General features: G+C 46.6%; 1 long non-coding RNA gene across 4 annotated transcripts in view; it reads right to left on the bottom strand.

Moving 5' to 3' along the window:
* Positions 1–23796, bottom strand: part of LOC140603576 (uncharacterized) — a 67797-nt gene extending 44001 nt beyond the window's left edge. For 3 of the 4 annotated variants that reach the window (XR_012006508.1, XR_012006506.1, XR_012006504.1), the window contains exons 1-3: positions 23302–23796; positions 6161–6296; positions 2627–4305 (exon numbers count right to left, since the gene is read on the bottom strand). This is a non-coding gene — a long non-coding RNA (uncharacterized lncRNA). Of the gene's footprint in view, positions 1–2626; positions 4306–6160; positions 6297–23032 lie in introns of all 4 variants that reach the window. The other variant, XR_012006505.1, reaches the window with a different exon arrangement.
* Between the last annotated feature and the right edge of the window lie 313 nt (positions 23797–24109).

The raw sequence follows: 24109 nt of genomic DNA, 5'->3' as shown, positions 1-24109 counted from the left end.
AAAGGCAGTCCTAAGAGGGAAGTACATAGCAATACAGGCCTACCTCAAGAAACAAGAAGTCTCCAATACACAACCTAACCCTACACCTGAAGGAGCTGGTAAAGGAATAGCAAACAAAGCCTACAGAAGAAGGGAAAAAATAAAGATGAGAGCAGAAATAAACAATACAGAAACAACAAAACAGTAGAATGGAATAGCGAAACTAAGAGCTGGTTCTTCAAAATAATTAATAAAATGGATCAAGCCCTAGCCACCCTTATCAACGAGAAAAGAGAAATGACATAAATAAATAAAATCACAAATGAGAGAAGAGAGATCTCAATCAACACCAGAAAAATAAGACAATTATAAGGGAATACTATGCAAGATTATACGCTAACAAACTGGGAGAACTGGAAGAAATGGACAAATCCCTAGAAATGTGTAAACGAGCAAAACTGAAATAGGAAGAAATAGAAAATATGAACAGAACCATAACTAGGAAAGAAATTGAATCAGCAAGGCTACTGGGTGCCTCAGTGGTTGAGCATGTGCTTTGGCTCAGGTCATGATCCCGGGGTCCTGGGGGAGCAAGTCCCACATCAGGCTCCCTGCATGGAGCCTCATTTATCCCTGCCTATACCTCTGCCTCTCTGTGTCTCTCATGAATACATAAAGGTGCAGCCACTGTGGAAAACAGTCTGGAGGGTCCTCAAGAAGTTAAAAATAGGGGATCCCTGGGTGGCACAGCCGTTTGGCACCTCCCTTTGGCCCATGGCGTGATCCTGGAGACCCGGGATCGAATCCAACATCGGACACCCAATACATGTAGCCTGCATCTCCCTCTGCCTGTATCTCTGCCTCTCTCTCTGTGACTATCACAAAAAAACTAAAAAAAAAGAAGTTAAAAATAGAGCTACCCTACGATACCAAAATTGCACAGCTAGGTATTTACCCTGAGGATACAAAAGTAGTTTAGTAGATTTGAAGAGGAACACACAGCCTAGTGTTGGTAGCAGCATTATCAACAACAGCGAAACTGTGTATACATCCCAGATGTCCATCGACAGATGAATGGGCAGAGACGATGTGGTAAATATACACACTGCGACATCACTCGGTCATCAGAAGGGATGAAAGGAAGCCATTTACAATGACGTGGGAGAAGTGGAAGGGACCTATGCTAAATGAACTCAGTCAGTCAGAGAAAGTCAGATACCAAATACCATACAATTGCATTCACATGTGAATTTTAAGAAACCAAACAAACTGGCAAAGGGGCCGAGGGAGGGATGAGAGATGCAAACCAAGAAACACATTTTAACCACAGTGAATAAACTAATAAATACCAGAGGAAGGAGGGGAGATGGGGAATCAGGGGATGGGGATAGTGGAGGTCACCTCTGACCAGAACCAGGCATTGGATTCAAGGGTTGAATCACTATGTGTAAACCTGAAACTACATCATACTGTGTTTATAAAGAGGAATTCAAATAAATCTTTAAAATAATAATTGGGAGTATAGAGGAAACATGTGCACACAAGAGATAAAGTCAGAAAGGCAACTGAAAATCCAAACAAAGAGTCTTTAGAGCCACAAATCCCCTCCTTAGCTCAGCTCAGGAGAATCCTGCCATGCCTATTCTCACCCCAGCAGAAGCATGGATTTTGATTCTCTGGGGAGACCACTGACTTGGTGGAGTCAGGCTATCTTTGAACCCAAAACCTAAATAGAGTGCATAAAACTAAACTGCCCAAGATGCTAGGAGTCCCAGTGCAGGCACATGCCAAGACACAAACTCTAACCATACACAGACATAAGCCTAACCCTCCACTTAAGTCTAATGTTAACATAACCCTTCAACAAGAACTATCACTAATCAAAAACCAAACCCAAACCCCAAGACCGAAACACATTCACTGAACCTCCCTGCCAACCCTCACCCTAACTCCTAAACCTATTCTAAACCCTTAACCCTGACCTTTACCTTAAATCTAACCCTAACCCTAACCTCTAACCCTAACCTTATCTTAATGTACTCAAATCCTATTCCTAACCTTAACCTGTACCCTAACCCTAACCCTCTAATAATAATCCTATCTCATATCCCAAAGTGTACCCTAAACCTATCCTAAAAGAAATCCCTAACCCACTGCCTAACCCTCTCTTACCCTTTTCCAAAACCGTGCCCTGACCCTGACCTAACCCTAACCATAACCCCTAATCAAACACTAACCCTAACCCTAGCCCTAACCCCTATCCTAAAACTAACCCTCGCCCTAACCCTAAACCTAGCCCTAACTTTAACTCTAAACCCTAAACCTAACCCCTAACCCTAACTCACACCCTAACCCCTAACCCCAACTGCAAACCTAGCCTAAACCTAACTCTAACCATAACCCAAACCCCAACTCGTAACCTCCTGCCCTAATCCCTAAAGTCTAAACCCTAACCCTAACTCTAACTCCTATCCCTAATCCAAACCCCGATCCTAACTCCTAACAACTGAACCTTACCCTTATCCCTCACCCTAACCTTTAATCCGTAACCATAAGCATAATCACTAACCCCTAACATCTAACCTAAGACTAACCACCAACTGCCTCCCCTCCCCTGTCTTACCATTCATTCTACCTATTCACTTACCCAGGGTTCTGAGGAGTCCCTTCTGACATGGACATGGCCCCCAACGGCGCCTCCAGAGTCCTCCAGGGGGTCCTGAGGAAGCCGGGCTCCTGTGAGTGGGGACGTGGCCCCACGTGTTCCTGAGTCATAGTCAGTGGGTCCTGAGGACCCGGGTCTCCTGTCAACCTGGATTATGCCTCACATACTCTGGAAGCCTCACAGCAGGTTCTCAGGATGCTGGAGGCTCTTGTCAGTCTGGACACGGACCCACGTCCCCCAGAAAACTCACAGTGGGTCCTGAGGAGGCTGTGGGTTCCTGTCAGCCTAGACGCAGCCTCATGTGTCCCGAAGCCAAAGTGCAGGTCCTGAGGAGGACATGGCCCCACATTTTCCTCAGCCTCACCATAAGACTTGAGGAGCTTGGGAGCTCCTGTCAGCACGGACGTGGCCCCAAATCATCCCGATCCTTCACAGTGTGTCCTGAGGAGGCTGGAGACTCCTGTCAGTGTGGATTCAGCATCCACATCTTCCTTAGGCCTCACCACAGGCTCTGACAAGGCTGGGGTCTTCTTTCTGCATGGACGCATCCCCATATTTCCTGAAGACTACACCGGGTGTCCTGAGGACGTCAGCGTCTGTTGTGTGGACGTGGCCCCACGTCCTCCCAAAGCGACACCGCAGGTTCTGAATGGCTGGGGCTCCTGTCACTTTAGATGCTGCCCCCAGCTTCCAGAAGCCTCAACTTATGTCCTGAGGAGCCAGTTAGCTCCTGCCAGAGTGGACACAGCGCCACATCTTTCAGAAGCCTCCAGGCATGTCCTCAGGTGGCCCAGGGGCTCCTTTCAGCGTGGATGCAGGCCCACATCTTACTGAAGCCTCCCTGCGGATCCTGAGGCAGCCCAGGGGCTCCTGTCAGGGTGGGTGCGGGCCCACAATTTCCTGAAGCCTCCCCGCAGGGCCGGAAGCGGCCCAGGGTCTCTTGTCAGGGTGGATGTTGTCTCACATCTTCCTGAAGCCTCACCGTGTGTCCTGAAGAGACTGAGGCTCCTGTCATCATGAACGCTGCCCAATATCCCCCTGAAGACTCTGCGTAGTTTCTGAGGAGGCTGTGGCTCATCCACGTGGATGTGTCCCCACGTCTTCCTCAGGCCTCCCCAGCACAGGCTGGCTCCTGTTAGTGCAGGCAAAGGAGGCCTACTGTGCATGCGTGCCCCCTGGGCGGTGCCTGGGCTCGGGCACCCACTGCGGGATGCTCAGTCGCTACAGGAGGCTGTGCAGGAGGCAGCGTGCCCGTCTCTGGGCCAACCTCTGCCTCCTTCCAGGCTCTAGCTGTGGCCTGTTATCTTCGGAAACATCTGCCTGAAAAAGAGCCCAACACCCGGCTTCCCCAAAAATACTTAAGGAGAAAGAATTGGAGCCCAAAGGACGTGAAATGAAATGTGGACCAGACTTTTACCACGTCCTGTAAAACTCACTCAACCCTCTTCCACTGTGGGCGGGACCGTGGGCTGCTGCAGGCACCCTGGAAACAGTGTGGAGGCTCCTCAGGAAGTTGCAAATAGAGCCGCCCTGCGACCAGCAGGTGTACGGCCTGGAGCTCACTCCGAAGATACAGATGCAGTGAGACGTGGGACAACTGCACCCCAATGTCCACAGCAGCGGGGTCCACATTGCCACACTGTGGGAGGAGCCTCGGTGCCCTGTGGCAGATGAGGGATAAAGAGGATGGGAGATAGATGATGGTCATAGAAAGAGGAATGGTACTCAGCTATCAAAGAGAAGGAAATCTTGCCATTTGCAATGTCATGCATAGAACTAGAATGTGAACTGGTGCAGCCACTCTGGAAAACTGTGTGGAGGTTCCTCAAAGAGTTAAAAATAGACCTGCCCTACGACCCAGCAATTGCACTGTTGGGGATTTACCCCAAAGATACAGATGCAGTGAAACGCCGGGACACCTGCACCCCGATGTTTATAGCAGCAATGGCCACGATAGCCAAACTGTGGAAGGAGCCTCGGTGTCCAACGAAAGATGAATGGATAAAGAAGATGTGGTTTATGTATACAATGGAATATTACTCAGCTATTAGAAATGACAAATACCCACCATTTGCTTCAACGTGGATGGAACTGGAGGGTATTATGCTGAGTGAAGTAAGCCAGTCGGAGAAGGACAAATATTATATGTTCTCATTCATTTGGGGAATATAAATAATAGTGAAAGGGAATATAAGGGAAGGGGGAAGAAATGTGTGGGAAATATCATAAAGGGAGACAGAACGTAAAGACTGCTAACTCTGGGAAACGAACTAGGGGTGTTGGAAGGGGAGGAGGGCGGGGGGTGGGAGTGAATGGGTAACGGGCACTGGGGGTTATTCTGTATGTTAGTAAATTGAACACCAATAAAAAAAAAAGAACTAGAGGGATCATCCTAAGTGAAATAGGTCATTCGGAAAACAGAATGACCCTGTGGTGTCATTCATAGGTGGAATTAAAGAAGCAAAGCAGAACATCTGTGAAGGGAAGGAAAAACAAATAAGATGAACACAGATGCAGGAAATACAGACTCTTAATTATAGGAAACAAACTGAGTGTTGCTGCAGGGGAGGGGACGGGGGAGGGGATAACAGGGGACCAGCATGAAGGAGGGCACGTGATGTCATGACCACTGCGGTTATATCCAACTGGTGAATCCCTGAATTCTTCCTCTGAAAGTATAATACACTATATGTTAATTAATTTGGTTTAGATTAAATTAATTTTAAAAAATCAGTTGTATCAGAGCACGTTTCCTTCTGGACACTCTGTTCTGCTCCTTCAGCTTATGCTGGGACCAACCCTCGTGGGTCTGGTTTGCTTAAGTAGGCGTCAGGCCTCATCCATGGACCAGCCCAAGGTTAGAACTCACGACCCCATGATCAGGACCGGAGGTGAGGTCAGGAGCCGAATGCTTAACTTACAGAGCCAGGTGGGATCCCGAGGACAACACTGCTTTATCCTGTGTCTCTGTGACATCGTTTGAAATAGGAAAGTGCTGCGTCCCGCTCTGTCCTGCTTCTCCAATACTGATTTGCTGTCCGGGGTCATTTGTGGGGGCGGATGGATGTCACAGGGTTTTTTTTTTTTTCCTATTTATAGGATCTGCCACCATGATTTGACAGGAATGACATTGAAATTGAGGGTGGCTTCAGGAACTGCGGACATTTTCACAAGATGAGGCTCCCAACCCACGAGCCCAGGACGGCCTCCCAGAGCCTGGAATGGCTCAGTGCACAAGTCTTGTGCTCCTTTGGTTCAGTCTCATTATTTATTCTCTGTGATGCTCCTGAGAAGGGAGTCATGTCCGTCATTTCCTTCCTGAGTGCTCATTGTCAGGACACAGAAAGCCCAACAGTAGAATAAATACTGAGCCCAGGCCAAGGGCAGGAAGGCCCTATTAGAACAGCTCTCAATGCCCTTGAAGGCCCCATATCAAAATGTAAACAGAACTTTAGTAATTGATCCACCCTTCGGGAGTTCCCGGAGACCAGCTCTTAAAACTTAGCTAAAACCCACCTGGGGGTCCAAGTCCCTGCTCCACTGTGTCGGGTATACTTGGACACAAGCTCGAGCTTGTAAATAAACCCTCGTGTGTTTGCATCAGTGTTGGCTTCTGATGGTTTCTCGGATTCGCAATCTTGGGCTCAACAGTCTGAGATAAAAAACAAAAACAAAAACAAAAGAAGGTCGGACACAAGTCGAGTGAATGCAGGGTTCTGAGAAAAGAGGCGGAGACCCGGGGCCTTGGGGGCTCTTCTGTGGAGGCCCCAGCAGACTGGGGGGCGGGATGCTCAGCCCCAGAGCCAGAGGACCCAGCATCCCCACCCGCATCCCACCCATCAGGGCCGGGTCTCAGGGAGCAGCACAGCACTGCCCGCTGGAGCCCAGAGACGCTGATGCCCACCATGCCTCTGCCCCCGCAGGTGCAACTCCCAGGGAGATGTGCACCTGACAATCAACACCACGGCCCATCCGCACACCCACACAGACCATTCGCTGCCACTAAGTTGTTGGACCACAGAGGCTGCAGAGCTTCAGCTCTGCCTGGAAAGTAGGGTCTAGATTCCTTTGTACTTTGTGCTCTATTTTCAACCATTTTCTTTGACTTTTTTTATTAATTGCCTTATTTTAATTTTTATGTATGTACCTTAGATATTTCTAATTTTTACTTTCATGGTACTTCATTGTGTTTTTTTTTTTAATTTTTTTCAATTTATTTATGATAGTCACAAACAGAGAGAAAAAGAGAGAGAGAGAGAGAGAGGCAGAGACACAGGCAGAGGGAGAAGCAGGCTCCATGCACTGGGAGCCCGACGTGGGATTTGATCCAGAGTCTACAGGATCATGCCCTGGGCCAAAGGCAGGCGATAAACCGCTGCGCCACCCACGGACCACCTTAATTGTTTCTATTTTGGGATTTAGAATCTTTTAACAAGCAGGCCAAAATAATCTATTGGTTTTTTTGTGGGGGGGAGGGAAGTTGTTATTGTTTTTCTTGTTTTTTCTTTTTCTTCCTTCTTTCTTTTCTGGAAGAAATAATGAGATGGAGAAATTCACCTCCATAAAATAACATGAGGTTCTACTCACAGCCAGGAAGTTCATCAATACACATATATGATGTCTAACTACAGTTTAAAACAATGATTATAAAGATAGCATCTGGGCTGGAAAAAGAGCACAGAAGAAAACTAGAGAATCCCTTACTGTAGAAGTAAAACAACTAAAATCTAGTCAGGCCAATGTTACAAATGCTATAACTGAGATGCAGTTCCAAGTGGAAGCCTTAAAAACAAGAAAGGTTCTGGACCACAGACACAGAAGTAGGGAAGTCAGTCACTTATTAAAACAGTAACATTCATACCATAGGAGACTCAGAAGATGAAGAGAGAGAAAAGGTGGGCCTTGCTCAGACATTAGAAACGACAAATAACCACCATTTGCTTCAACGTGGATGTAACTGGAAGGTATTATGCTGAGTGAAGTAAGTCAATCAGAGAAGGACAAACATTGTATGTTCTCATTCATTTGGGGAATATAGATAATAGTGAAAGGGAATATAAGGGAATGGAGAAGAAATGTGTGGGAAATATCAGAAAGGGAGACAGAACGTAAAGACTCCTAACTCTGGGAAACAAACTAAGGGTGATGGAAGGGGAGGAGGGCGGGCGGTGGGGGTGAATGTGTGATGGGCACTGAGGGGGGCACTTGACGGGATGAGCACTGGGTGTTTTTCTGTAGGTTGGCAAATTGAACACCAATTCAAGAATAAAATTATTATAAAAAAACAAGAAAGAAAGAAGGAAAGAAAGAAAGAAAGAAAGAAAGAAAGAAAGAAAGAAAGAAAGAAAGAAAGAAAGAAAGAGTGGCACCTGTGTGGCTCAGTGAGTTAAGCTTCTGCATTAAACTCAGATCATGATCCAGGTCCCAAGGCAGGCTCCCTGTTCAGAAAGGAACATGCTTTTCCCTCTCCCTCTGCCCCTCTCGCTCATGGTTTTTCTCTCCTCTCTCTCTCAAATAAATAAAAAACATCTTTGCAGAAGAAACAAACCCACAAGGAAGAGAAATCTCCCATGTAGAAGAATTTTAAACAATTTGTGCAGACATTGCACCGTCAAGTTCATGAGCATAGCTTCCCACTCTTAAGTGTGGAATACACATAGTAACTTCCTTCTACAAAATATAATATGAAAAAGTTAAAATAATATTGATAATATAATAATAATAATAATAAAAATAATAATTAATAATAATAATAAAGAATCAGTTTACTGTGGAGAAAGCTGACAAACACTACCACAGCAAGGTGACCAGATCGATACCAAGACTGCTAAATCATGTTAGTATCTATCCCTTATATGATATAATAAAAATGGCAGTATATCTCTGTATATAATCCACAAAACAGTTCAATTATGAGATAAATGACAGACATGTCCCAACTGAGGGAAAGTTTACAAAATACTCTACTTCTCAAAGTGTTCCAGTGCAACAACAACAAGGAAAGGCTGAAAGACTGTCACAATCTAGAGGAGCCTAAGAAAACAGGAGGACAAATGGAATGTGATATGAGGGATGGTAACTTGGCAAAAACTAAGGAAATCTGAATAAACTATGGTCTTTGGTTAATGCGACTATTTTAAATTTGATTCCTTAGCTAATATTTGTACCGTAGTAATATAAGATATCAATAATTGGAGAAATTGAGAGCAAGTACATGTGAATGCACTGTAGTATCTTCTCAATTTCTCTATAAATCTTTGTTTTTTTCCTAATTAATAAGATTTATTATGAAAATCGACTTAAATGAATCAGGCTCCAAGTGTGAAGACATTTTAAGAATCGTTGAATTAACTTTTGCCTTATTCTTAAAGAGTTCCTTTGATGGAAACAAAGTAAGAATTTTAGATCAGAAGGAAAGAAAGACACTTATGAACACGTATAATGCCTCCTCAACCTGAAAAGCAGGAACAGATAATAAATAGCAAAAATAAGATAAAAATACTTCTAGTATAATAGACACCATATTGCAAGTGCATTTAAAATTATCAATGCATAACATTTATTTCCTTGACATTTGTCTTCAAAAGGGTTCACAGTGTTTCAGTGTCAGTTGAAACAGGGGAAGAATCTCAGGGAAGAATCCTTCACAAAATAATCGGACCATTGGTAATAATGACTCTCAGTTCTTTCCAAATCCATAAAGATGCATTTCCTGAGGAGTGACTGAGCTGTGAAGAAAGAGATGAGAAACCCTCATCCCTCTGAATTACTTGTGTCAGAATATTTTATTTTATTTTATTTTTTTTAAATTTTTATTTATTTATGATAGTCAGAGAGAGAGAGAGAGAGAGAGAGAGAGGCAGAGACACAGGCAGAGGGAGAAGCAGGCTCCATGCACCGGGAGCCCGACATGGGATTCGATCCCGGGTCTCCAGGATCACGCCCTGGGCCAAAGGCAGGCGCTAAACCGCTGCGCCACCCAGGGATCCCAAGAATATTTTAACCATAGTACTACGGATAGTAAATTATCCTTATTAACAGGAAATATGTCTCAGATTGGAATCTGAGCAATTAGATGGCCAGAGTAAAAACACTTTGACTCGCTCTTCATCTTTTAAAGATAAAGGAGAGCTTTTCTATATACAAACTCAGTTGTCTAGATAGCCTTAGGGAATAAGAGTCTGCAGCATGGAATCCCGCTGCACAGCTGGGACGCCCACGAGCCAGGTCTTCCTGATCCCAAATCCCTGGGCCTGTCCCCCAACACACGCTGCCAAGCTGAGGTCATTTGCTCTCTTAGGAGCTCCGGGGAAGGGGGAAAGAGCTAGATAGGATGGGATGGAATGCAAAGAGGCCGAGAAAATGAAGGCCTTTCTACTTTAAGTTCAGTGTTCGTACAAGTCCAGCCATCCCAGGCCCCTGTGAAGAAGAGCTGAAATTTACATTATTTCAGTTACAGGAAAAAAACAAAGTTTACAGCTTAATGTCTTTGAAAGCCCCACAACAGAATGAAACCGAGCCCATGCCAAGGGTTGGAAGTGCCTATTAGAATGAGAGCAGAGCTTAATACCCTTGAAGGCCCCATATCAAAATGTAAACAGAACTTGAGGAATTGCTCCAGCCCTTTTGGAGGACCCCGAGACAAGCCCTTAAAACTAAGTTAAAACCCACCTCGGGGTCCAAGTCCCTGCTCCGCTGTGTTGGGTATACTTGGTCGCAAGCTCGAGTTTGGAAATCAACCCTTGTGTGTTTGCATTGGTGTCAGCTCCTTAGTGGTTTCTCAGATTCGCAATCTTGGTCACAACACCCCCATGTCCCCTCCCACCTTGACTGAAACCCTATCCCCTCCCACCCAGGGTGAAACTCAGTCACCTCCCTGCCTACAACAGCTGGGCACAGGCCGTCACACAGGTCCCACGGGCACGGTGGGCACTCCCGCCTTCCCTGGCCTCCCAGAGGAAGGAAAGAGGTTTCGGCTGGACACACTACCATGGTGGCCCCAGGGCTCCCTGCCCAGCACGGCACCTTGTGACAGGTCGGGTCTCTGTTCCTGACGCCTGCTCCTCCTCCCCGGTTTTCCCACAGGAAATGAAGCAGGATGCCCTGGTCTCCTCCAGGGACATCACGCAGGTAGACCTGGACGTCATCAGGAAGTTCAGCAACCACATCATGTTTTAGGACTGCTAGGCGGACGGGTGAGGCTGCTGGGCCAGGGGGCTTCCGGGCCTCGGAGGCTTTTGGGTAAGGTAAACGGGGCCTCTGAGGCCAGGGGGAGCAATAGCAGCCAACAACACATGGCTCCATGGTAGGGTGATGGGGATGACCACACCACCCCCCCGGGGCCTCAGGGATGAGGAAGCCACAAGGATGGGGCCTCCAGAGGTTCCCATGGGAGCTGAACACCAAAGGGGAGAGGGACGGCCCCCTGAGAAGCAGGGGATGGGGTGGGAGACATGGGGGGTAGGAACCGGACCTGGGGTCCGTGCGGCATGTCCGCGGCTGGAGCAGGACACACATTAATCCCATGAGGGTCAGACGGTTCAGAGTGACACCCACTCTCAGTGTTTTATATATTTCTAAATTCTGTGCATTTAATTTGAGACAATTTGCAATTTGAAAACATACATATTATGATGACCCCCAGATAATGCCCCTGGTACAGCCAGGGCCTTGCACTCACCACATGGGTCCACAGGGGCAGGTGTTACAACAAACCCCAGAATGGGGTCACCTTTATTTGTAGACGTCTCTGTGTACATCTTAGAGAAAGAGGATGCCCTTTGTCTGCCGGCCCCCCACGCCATCCCCCCATTCCCCAGACCCACACCATCCCCCTACCTCATCATTCCCCATGGCATCGCCCCTACCCCATCCGCCTCAAACACACACAGCCTCACACAATACCCAACCACAGTATACCCCAACATCCCCCCTACACCATTCCCCACATTCCACCACCATCATACCCATGCCCCCACACCATCCACCCCCACACCATCGGCCCCGAGCAAGGACCCAATCTAGCTACCCCCTGTGGGACATGATCAGCCTCCCCGGGGTTCTCTGGATACCCTGCTCCCATCAGAATCCCGGGTGTCCCATAGAGTACCCAGGGGTTGCAGGGAGGAGGGACGGCAGGGAGCCCCTGACAGTGTGTGAGCAGGTGAGTGAATCAGAGGAACCACTGTGCCCTGCCTCCGCCCACTGTCACTCCTAGAGGGCAGGACACCCTGCACAGGACACCAGGCCCTAAACCAGAGGTACCTGGGCTGATTGGGCCCAGGCTCTGTGGGGGCTGGGTTGACTTGAGCCCCCACCAGTCTCAACACAAAGACTAATGGAATCAGGCCCCCATGGCCCTGGCCAGCCCTGGATTCTGGCCCCAGGCTGAGCAAGCCCTCTCACAGCTGGATGTGGCCTGCAGGGCCCTGGGCGTGCCCCACAGATCCAGGTCGCTGATCTAGGGAAGCCCTGGGGATCCTGGGACACCCCAGTGTGGGGAGAGGAGGGGCAAGCTGGTGGGCCCCACCCACACCCACACCAGGAGGCAGGCTCCTCCAAGTGCTGGGGCCCAAAGAGGCTCCAAGGCCGGGATCCAGCTGCCCTTCAGGGACCCGGCACAGGAGCCCATGAGTTGCAGGTTCAGGTCAGCTCTGATGTCCTCAGTACCATCACTCAGGCTGAAACCTCAGGACACACGCCCCCACCCAGAGTCCACACATGCTCCCAGCTGGGGGACTCCAGCACCTGCCCCCCCACCCTGTGTGATTCTTGCCCTCCCCTTAAAGGACAGAAAGGTCTCCCTCCCCAGGGGAAGACACACAACCACGGCTCTGAGCCCGCTTGCTGTAGAAAGTCAATAAAGTGTTGTGGTGCGAAAATGCACAGCCAGCCCGTTTCTGTGTCTCCCAGAACTCTGTGCACGGAGCGTGTAGAGACCCCCAGAGAGGGGGGGGGCACCACCTTGGCCCCAACAAGCCCGTGCAGGGGCGGCACCAGGCACACACAGCTGAAGTCCCCACGTGCCTTCTAGGAGTGGCCAGACCCAATGCCGGACATGGGAATGTGGCCGAGCTGGAACTTCAAGCTCAGCTGACCCTCCAGCTGAAAGTCACTGCACAAGCGAGCCCCGGCACTGCCAGGAGAGCCCAGCTAACTGCCCAGAGACAGGACCAGAAATGATTTTGTGCCAACCATTTCGGGGTTTTTTGGTGACCCAGCCAGAGGATCCGATTGCTGCACGGGAGCTGCATGTGATAGAGACACACACACCTCAAAAGCAACAAAAGTCGGAATCCCCCCAATGTTGTCAGACAGTAGCCAGATGGTTACATACACTAAGCCGTGGTCCCCAGTAGGATACATGGAAAACGCTATAAACCACGACTGTAGAGGTGCTGGAGCTGTGCCTGCTGTGTTCCAACAAGGAGGGCAGAGGGGCAGGAAGCATCATCCTGAGGGGGGGCCACTCCTAGGAAAGGAAACCAGGTCCCTGTGAAGGCTACGGAGGGTGAAATCCATCCTCCTCTCTTTCTGCTTCTGGTTTTCATCCTAAATACATTTTCCTCAATTATATTAGCAAGAATTTACTTTATGTTTTTAAATTTCTTTTTATTGCCATCCAATTTGTCTGAATTATTTCTTCAGCAAGGGTGTCATTCAGGAGAGATAAAGATTTTCCCAGACAGGCAACATATAAAGGAGTTCATGACCACTTAACCAGTCCAGTAAGGAATTTTAAGAGGGACTCTTCTAGTGGGGGAAAAAAGAGACCAAAAGCAACAAATACTAGAAAGTACCAGAGAACGTCACCAGAAATACCAACTCTTCCGGTAACACAGAGGCACAAAGTTCATATCTTTGAATAGTCACTCTGAATGATGATGGACTAAATGCTCCAATAAAAAGATATAGGGTGGGATCCCTGGGTGGCACAGCGGTTTGGCGCCTGCCATTGGCCCAGGGCGTGATCCTGGAGACCCTGGATTGAGTCCCACATCGGGCTCCTGGTGCATGGAGCCTGCTTCTCCTTCTGCCTGTGTCTCTGCCTCTCTGTCTCCCTCTGTGTGACTATCATGAATAAATAAATAAATAAATCTTTAAAAAAAAGATATAGGGTATGGAGTAGTTAAGAATCAGGATCCGGGATGCCTGCGTGGCTCAGGGGTTGAGCCTCTGCCTTTAACTCAGGGTGTGATCCTGGAGTCTGGGATTGAGTCCCATATTGGGCTCCTGGTGGGGAGCCTGCTTCTTTCTCTGCATAATTTTCTGCCTCTCTCTCTCTCTGTCTCTCTGATAAATAAAATTATTATTAAAAAAACAACATCCATCTGTACGCTGACTACAAGATGCTCACCTTAGACCTATAGACACCAACAGATTGAAAGTCAGGGGATGGAAAATCATCTATCACGCTAATGGATATCAAAAGAAAGGTGGAGGACCCATACTTATATCAGACAAACGAGATTTGAAACCAAACCCTGGGGGACACGTGTTGGCTCAGTGTTTGAGCATCTGCCTTCGGCTCAGGGTGTGATCCTGGGATCCCAGGATCAAGTTGTCATCGGCCTCCCTTAGGGGAGTCTGCCTCTCACTCTGCTATGTTTCTTCCTCTGCTCCTCTGTGTATCTCTCACGAATAAATAAATAAAATATTTAAATTTCAAAAAAGAAAGAACAAATAGTGTAAGAAGAGATGAAGAAGGGCATTATTTCATAATTAAAAAGACTCTCTATCAAGATCAAACAACTAAATATTTATGCTGCCAACATGGCAGTACCTAAATATAGAAAACAATTAACAACAAACGTACAGGAACTCAATGATAATAATACAATGAAAGGGGATTTTTACACCCACTTATTTCAATGGACCAATCGTCTACGCAGAAAATCAACAGGGGAACAATAGCCTTGACAAACTGGACCACAGGGACTCAACAGATATAGTCTGAACATTTCATCCTAAAGCAGAATACACACTCCTTTCAAGTGCACATGAGACATTCTCCAGAACAGATCATATCATGGCCCACAAATCAGCCCTCAACAGGTACAACAGGTACAAGAAGGTTGATATCACACCATGTACATTTTCAGAACACGACGCTATGAAACTTGAAGTCGACAGTTAGAAAAAAAATTGGACAGACCAAAAATACGTGGAGATTATGAACATCCTACTAGAGAATGAATGGAGCAACCAGGAAATTAACAAGGAAATTTAAAACAAATGAAAATGAAAACATGTTTCTCCAAACCTCTGGGATGTAGCAAAGGTGGAGGGGCAAGATGGCGGAAGTTTAGGGTCCCCAAATCACCTGTCCCCACGAAATTACCTAGATAACCTTCAAATCATCCTGAAAATCTATGAATTCAGCCTGAGATTTAAACAGAGACCAGTTTGAATGCTACAGTGGAAAAGTTCGTGATTCTATAAAGGTAGGAAGACGGGAAAAAAAATAAAGAAACAAAAGGCATCCAAGGGTGAGGGGCCCTGTGAGGAGCCTGGCTATGGCCGGGGCGAGTGCTCACAGGGCAGAAGAGCTCTGTCCTGGGAGAAGGAGGAGCTTCACCAATCTTCCAGGGCAGAATGGCCCCTTCAAGGAGTCAGAGCAGGACCCCAGGAAGGCGGGGATGCCCTAGGGCACCCTGGGACACTAATAGAAACATGCACTCCCAGGAGAGTGCAGCGAGCTCCCTAAGGGCTGCAGGGCACATCCATTGACTGGGGAGCAGCTCTGAGGGGCTCAAGTGGTGGCTCTGCACAGAGGTGTTTGCAGGGCCCAGGAGCAGCTTGGCAGCGGCGCCTCCTGCAACGGAAGAGGCTCCATTCAGTGGGGGATGTGGAGCTCTGGGAGCAACTTGGAGGAGCTCGGGTGGTGGCTCCACAGTGAGGTGGCTGTACAGCCGGGAGCGAGAATCCAACAGTGCAGGCCCCGGAGCACAGGGCACCGGGACACAGCTCAGGATTCGGTCTCCCCCAGGACAGGCAGAGGCCCAGAGGGCCTAGGACACCAAGGACGTTCCTGTCCAGAGCTGAGCAGATCAGCGGCCCAGCCCCAGAGCCTCCAGGGCCTGCAGATGGACTGCTCCTGTGTTACTGCGGGGGCTGAATACAGGATTCCAGAGCTGGTCGCTGACACTGGGGTTGTTCCTCCTGGGGCCTCACGGGGTAAACTACCCCCACTGAGCCCTGCACCAGGCAGGGGACAGAGCAGCTCCCCCACGTGCTAACACCTGAAAATCAGCACAACAGGCCCCTACCCCAGAAGACCGGCTAGACGGACAAGTTCCAGGGGAAGTCAAGGAACTTAAAGTATACAGAATCAGAAGATAACCCCCATGTTGTTTTTATTTATGATTGCTTCGCCCTCCACTTCCCCCCTTTCTTTGTTTTTCTTTCTCTTTTTATTCTCTATTTCCTTCTTTCTTCCTTTATTCTTTTTCGTTTTTCTCTTTTCTTTCCTTCCTTCTCTCCTCTCTTTTTCTCCTTTTCCCAATACAATTTGTTTTCGCCACTCATCACTCAGCAAAATGACTCGAAGGAAAACCTCACCTCAAAAGAAAGAATCAGAAACAGTCCTCTCTCCCACAGACTTACAAAATCTGGATTACAATTCAATGTCAGAAAGCAAATTCAGAAGAACTATTATACAGCTACTGGTGGCTCTAGGAAAAAGCATAAAGGACTCAAGAGACTTCAGGACTGCAGAATTTAGATCCAATCAGGCCGAAATTAAAAATCAATTGAATGAGATGCAATGCAAACTAGAAGTCCTAATGACGAGGGATAACGAGTTGGAAGAACGAATGAGTGACATAGAACAAAAGTTAATGGCAAAGAGAGAAACTGAGGAAAAAAGAGACAGACAATTAAAAGACAAGGAAGACAGATTAAGGGAAATAAACGACAGCCTGAGGAAGAAAACCCTACGTGGAATTGGGGTTATCGAGGGTGCCAAAATGGACAGAGGGCCAGAATATGTATTTGAACAAATCATAGCTGAAAACTTTCCTAATCTGGGAAGGCAAACAGGCATTCAGATCCAGGAAATAGAGAGATCCCCTCTAAAATCAATAAAAACTGTCCAACACCTCGACATTTAATCGTGAAGCTTGCAAATTCCAAAGATAAAGAGAAGATCTTTAAGCAGCAAGAGACAAGAAAATCCTGACCTTTATGGGGAGGAGCATTAGGGTAACAGCAGACCTCTCCACAGTGACCTGGCAGCCCAGTAAGGGCTGGCGGGATATATTCAGGGTCCTCCATGAGATGAACATGCAACCAAGAATACTTTATCCAGCAAGGCTCTCATTCAAAATGGAAGGAGAGATAAAGAGCTTCCAAGACAGGCAGGAACTGAAAGAATATGTGACCTCCAAACCAGCTCTGCAAGAAATTTTATGGGGGACTCTTAAAATTCCCCTTTAAGAAGAAGTTCAGTGGAACAATCCACAAAACAAGAGCTGAAAAGATATCATGATGACACTAAACTCATATCTGTCGATAGTAACTCTGAACGTGAACAGGCTTAATGACCCCATCAAAAGGCGTAGGGTTTCAGACTGGATAAAAAAGCAGGACCCATCTATTTGCTGTCTACAAGAGACTCATATTAGAAGGACACCTACAACCTGAAAATGAAATGTTGGAGAAAAATTTACCATTCAAAGGGTCCTCAAAAGAGAGCTGGGGTAGCCATTCTTATACCAGATAATCTAAAATTCACCCCGAAGACTGTAGTGAAAGATGAAGAGGGACACTAAATCATACTTAAACGATCTATCCAATAAGAGGACTTAACAATCCTCAATATAAATGCCCCAAATGTGGGAGCTGCCAAATATTTAAACCAATTAATAACCAAAGCGAAGAAATACTTAGATAATAATACACTTGCTTACTTCAATCTAGCTCTTTTTTTAAAAGATTTTATTTCTTCATGATAGACACAGAGAGAGAGAGAGGCAGAGACACAGGCAGAGGGAGAAGCAGGCTCCACGCAAGGAGCCCGATGTGGGACTCGACCCTGGGACTCCAGGATCACACCCTGGGTTGAAGGCAGGCGCTAAACCGCTGAGCCACCCAGGGATCCCCTCAATCTAGCTCTTTCTACCCTCGATAGGTCTTCTAAGCAAAACATCTCCAAAGAAACGATACCTTTAAATCATACACTGGACCAGATGGATTTCACAGAAATCTACAGAACTTTACATCCAAACTCAACTGAATACACATTCTTCTCAAGTGCACATGGAACTTTCTCCAGAATCGACCACATACTGGGTCACAAATCGGGTCTGAACCGATACCAAATGATTGGGATTGTTCCCTGCATATTCTCAGACCATAATGCCTTGAAATTAGAACTAAGGTATCCCTGGGTGGGCGCAGCAGTTTGCCGCCTGTCTTTGGCCCAGGGCGCGATCCTGGAGACCCGGGATTGAATCCCACGTCGGGCTCCCAGTGTATGGAGTCTGCTTCCACTCTGTCTATGTCTCTGCCCCCCCCCTCTATCTCTCTCTCTCAGTGTGGCTATCATAAATAAATTAAAAAAAGAAAAAAAAAGAAAAAAACACACCTTTACTACAATCAAGCAATTGCACTGTTGGGGATTTACCCAAAGATTCAGATGCAATGAAATGCCGGGTCACCTGCACCCCGATGTTTATAGCAGGAATGTCCACAATGGCCAAACTGTGGAAGGAGCCTGGTGTCCATTAAACATGAATGGATAAAGAAGATGTGGTTTATGTATACAATGGAATATTAATCAGCCATTAGAAACGACAAATACCCACCATTTGCTTCAATGTGAATAGAACTGGAGGGTATTATACTGAGTGCAGTAAGTCAATCGGAGAAGGACAAACAGTGTATGTTCTCATTCATTTGGGGAATATAAATAATAGTGAAAGGGAATATAAGGGAATGGAGAAGAAACGTGTGGGAAATATCAGAAAGGGAGATAGAACATAAAGACTCCTAACTCTGGGAAATGAACTAGGGGTGCTGGGAGGGGAGGAGGGCGGGAAGAGAGGGTGAATGGGTGACGGGCACTGAGTGGGACACTTGACGGGATGAGCACTGGGTGTTATTCTGTATGTTGGTCAATTGAACACCAATAAAAAATAAATTTATTTAAAAAAAAAGTTCCAACAAATAAATATTTATGCTGCCAACATGGGAGTACCTAAATATACAAACCAATTAACAACAAACATACAGGAACTCACTGATAATAATACAATGACAGGTGATGTTAACACCCACTTACGTCAATGGACCGATCATCTATGCATTAAATCAACAGGGGAACAATAGCCTTGACACACTGGACCATAGGGACTCAACACATATAGTCTGAACATTTCAACCTAAAGTAGAATACACACTCCTTTCAAGTGCACATGGGACATTCTCCAGAACAGATCATATCATGGGCCACAAATCAGCCCTCAACAGGTACAACAGGTAGAAGAAGGTTGATATCACACCCTGTACATTTTCGACCACGACGCTATGAAACTCGAAGTCAACAGTTAGAAAAAATTTGGACAGACCAAAAATACTTGAAGATTATGAACATCCTACTAGAGAATGAATGGAGCAACCAGGAAATTAAAGAGGAAATTTAAAACAAATGAAAATGAAAACATGTTTCTCCAAACTTCTAGGATGTAGAAAAGGCAGTCCTAAGGGGGAAGTAGAATAGCAATACAGGCCTACCTCAAGAAACAAGAAGTCTCCAATACACTACCTAACACTACACCTAAAGAGTCTGGAAAAGGAATAGCAAAAAAAGCCTAAAGACTACAGAAGAAGGGGGAAAAAAGGTGAGAGCAGAAATAAACAATTCAGAAACAACACAGCAGTAGAATGGAATAATGAAACAAAGAGATGGTTCTTCAAAATAATTAAGAAAATGGATCAAGCCCTAGCCAGCCTAATCAACGAGAAAAGAGAAAAGACTTAATAAATAAAATCACAAATGAAAGAAGAGATCACAATCAACACCAGAAAAATTAGACAATTATAAGGGAATACTATGAATGATTATACGCTAACAAACTGGGGGACCTGGAAGAAATGGACAAATCCCTAGAAATGTGCTAATGAGCAAAACTGAAATGGGAAGAAATAGAAAATGTGAGCAGACCCATAATTTGCAAAGGAATTGAATCAGCAAGGTACCTTGGTGTATCAGGGGTTGAGCATCTGCTTTGGCTCAGATCATGATCCCGGGGTCCTGGGGAATCATGTCCAACATCAGGGCCAGCTGGAGCCTCATTTTCCCTCTGCCTTTACCTCTGCCTTTCTGTGTCTCACATGAATACATAAATAAAATATTTAAAAAAGAAAAAATATAAAAACTGAGAAAGGACCCAAATAAAATCACAAATGGGAAAAGAGAAATAACAACCAACACTAGAGAAATACAAACGATTATAAGAGAACATTATGAAAAATCATATGCCAGCAACCTCGAACCTGGAAGAAATAGATCAATTCCTAGAAATATATAACATAGCAAAAATGAAAAAGAAGAAATAAAAAACTTGAACAGGCAGATAACCAGCAAAGAAATTGAATCATCAATCAAGAATCTCCCAACAGGAGATGCTTAGATCAATAGAACAGAATGGAAAGCCGAAACAAGATACAAACCTGTAACTCTATGATGCATTAGTCGACCACAAGGCAGGAAGGAATATCCAATGGCACAAAGACAGTCTCTTCAACAAACCCTAACACTGACCCCAGGATAAGAACAAATGGTGTTGGGAAAACCAGGCAGCCACATGCAGAAGAATGAAACTGGACCACTTTCTTACACCATATATATAAAAAATAAATTCAAAATGGATGAAAGACCTAAATGTGAGACCTGAAACCATACAAAGAAGAAAAGATAGGCAGCAACGTCTTTGACATTGGCCATTGGATCTTCTTTCCAGATATGCATCTGAGGCGAGCGAAACAAAAGCAAAAATCCTATTGGGAGTTCATCAAATTGAAAAGCTTCTGCAAAGTGAAGGAAACAAGCAATGCTAAAATGCAAAATACAAAATGAGAGGAGATATTTGTAAACAACACATCCAATAAACAGTTAGTATGCAAAATACATAAAGCAAATATAAATCTCAGCATCCTGAATACAAATTATCCAACTACAGATGGGCAGAAGAGATGAATGGACTTTGTCTCTGACAAGACATCCAGTTGGCCACCAGACACACTGAGAGACACTCAGCGTCACCCATCATCAGGGAAATGCAAACCACAATGAGTTGTCACCTGACAGCCGTCAGAATGGCTAAAATTAACAGCACAAGAAACAACAGGTGTTGGTGAGGCTATGCAGAAGAGGGAGCCCTGTTACACTCCTGGTGTGCATGTGAACAGGTGCAGCCACTGTGAAAAACAGTGTGGAGGGTCCTCGACAAGTTAAAAATCGGGGATCCCTGGGTGTCACAGTTGTTTGGCACCTGCCTTTGGCCCATGCACAATCCTGGACACCCAGGTTCGAATCGCACGTCGGACTCCTGGTGCATGGAGCCAGCTTCTCCCTCTGCCTGCGTCTCTGCCTCTCTCTCTGTGACGATCATAAATAAAAATAAAATAAAAAGAAATTAAAAATAGAGCTACCCTACGATTCCAAAATTGCACAGCTAGGTATTTACCACAAGGATACAAAAGTAGTTTAGTAGATTGGAAGAGGGACAAGCAGCCCAGTGTTTCTAGCAGTGTTATCAACAAAAGCCAATCAGTGGATACAGCCCAGATGTCCATCGACAGAAGAATGGGCAGAGACGATGTGCTAAATATACACACTGTGACATTACTGGGTCAACAGAAGGAATGAAATGAAGCCATTTAAAATGACGTGGGAGAAGTGGAAAGGACTTATGCCAAATGAACTCAGTCAGTCAGAGAAAGACAGATACCAAATACCATACAATGGCATTCACATGTGAATTTTAAAAAAACAAACAAACTGGCAAAGGGGCAGAGGGGGGATGAGAGAAGCAAACCAAGATACACACTCTTAACCACAGAGAATAAGCTAATCAACACCAAAGGAAGGTGGTGGAATGGGGAATCAGGGGATGGGGATACTGGAGGGCACCTGTGACCAGTACCAGGCGTTGCATCCAAGGATTGAATCACTATGTGGTAAATCTGAAACCATATCATACTGTGTTTACAAACAGGAATTCAAGTAAAACTTTAAAATAATAATTGGTAGGATTGATGAAACATGTGCACACAAGAGATAAAATCAGAAAGGCAACTGAAAATCCAAATAGAGTATTTAGAGGCACAAATCCCCTCCTTAGCTCAGCTCGGGAGAAGCCTGCCATGTCTATTCTGACCCCAGCAGAAGGCTGGATTTTGATTCTCTGGGGAGGCCACTGACTTGGTGGAGTCAGGCTATCTTTGAACCCAAAACCTAAATAGAGTGCATAAAACTAAACTGCCCAAGATACTAGGAGTCCCAGGGCAGGCACAGGCCAAGACCCAAACTCTAACCATACACAGACATAACCCTAACCCTACACTTAATCCTAATGTTAACCTAACCCTTAAACAAGAACTATCACTAATTAAAAACCAAACACAAACCCCAAGACCGAAACACATTCACTGAATGTTCCTGCCAACCCTCACCCTAACTCTTAAACCTATCCTAAACCCTTAAGCCTGACCCCTACCTTAAATCTAACCCTAAGCCTACCCTCTAACCCTAACCTTAACTTAATGTACTCAAATCCTATTCCTAACCTTAACCAGTACGCTAACCCTAACACTCTAATACTAATCCTATCTCATAACCCAAACTGTACCCTAACCTGTACCCTAAACCTAACCCCTTTCCCACTCCCTAAACGTATCTCTTACCCTTTTCCAAATCCATACCCTGACCATGACCTGACCCTAAACCTAACCCCTAACCAAACACTAACCCTAACCCTAGCCCTAATCCCTATCCTAACCCTAACCCTAACCCTCACCCTAACCCTAAACCTAGCCCTTCTTTAACTCTAACCCCTAACCCTTAACCCTAACCCTAACTCACACCCTAACCCCTAACCTTAAATGCAAACCTAAGCCCAACCCTAACTCTAACCATAACCCTAACCCCAACTCCAAACCTCCTGCCCTAATCCCTAGAGCCTAAACCCTAACCCTAACTCTAAATCCTGTCCCTAACCCTAACCCCTATCCTAACTCTTAACTACTGACCCTTACACTTATGCCTCACCTAACCTCTAATCCGTAACTAGAAGCATAATCATAACTCCTAACATCTAACCTAAGCCTAACCACCAACTGCCTCCCCTCCCCTGACCCTACCATTTATTCTACCCATTCACTTACCCTATGGTTGTGAGTAGTCCCTTCTGATGTGGACGTGGCCCCCAGTGACGCCTCCAGAGTCCTCCAGGGGGTCCTGAATAATCCAGGCTCATGTGAGTGCGGACGTGGCCCCACATGTTCCTGAGTCATAGTCAGCAGGTCCTGAGGACGCCGATTCTCCTATCCCTGTGGACTATGCCTCACATCCTCTGGAACCCTCACAGCAGGTCCTCAGGAGGCCGGGGCTCCTGTCAGCCTGGGCATGGCCCCACGTCCCCCAGAAAACTCACCGCGAATCCTGAGGAGGCTGTAGGCTCCTGTCAGCATAGACGCATCCCCATACCTCCCGAAGCCAAAGTGCAGGTGCTGAGGAGGATGGGGGTCCTGTCACCGTGAATGGGGTACCTAGCTTCCAGAAGCCTCAACTTATATCCTGAGGGGGCTGGGAGCTCCTGCCAGAGTGGAAGTGGTGCCACATCTTCCTGAAGTGTCCCCGTGGGTCTTGGGGCGGCTCAGGGGCTCCTGTCAGCGTAGATGCGGGCCCACAATTTCCTGAAGCCTCCCCGCGGGACCTGAGATGGCCCAGGGCTCCTGGCAGTGTGGGTGCGGGCCCATATCTTCCTGAACTTCAAGGCTGGTCCTAAGGAGACCAGGGCTCCTGTCAGTGTGAAACGCGGCCCAATTTCCCCCTGAGACTTCCCGCAGGTCCTGAGGAGGCTGGGATTCATCAGCGTGGATGCGTCCCCATGTCCTCCTCAGGCCTCCCCAGCACAGGCTGGCTCCTGTTAGTGAAGGCAGAGGAGGACTACTGCGCATGCGCACCCCTGGGTGGGGCCTGGGCTCGGGTGCCCCCTGCGGGACACTCAGGTGCTGCAGGAGGCCATGCAGGAGGAGTTGGGTGCTGCAGAGGCCACACCTGCCTCAACCAGGCTCCAGCTGTGGCCTGTTAGCATCGGAAACATCTCACTGAAACGGAGCCCAACACCCGGTTTCCCCAGAAATACTTAAGGACAAGGAATTGGAGCCCACAGGACACGAAATGAAATGTGGACCAGACTTTTACCACATCCTGCAAAACTCACTCAACCCTCTTCCACT

Source organism: Canis lupus, chromosome 14 (genome assembly GCF_048164855.1).
Source record: "Canis lupus baileyi chromosome 14, mCanLup2.hap1, whole genome shotgun sequence".
Lineage (NCBI taxonomy): Eukaryota > Metazoa > Chordata > Mammalia > Carnivora > Canidae > Canis > Canis lupus.
Note: the sequence above shows the minus strand (reverse complement) of the source record. Positions and strands in the feature narration are given on the sequence as shown.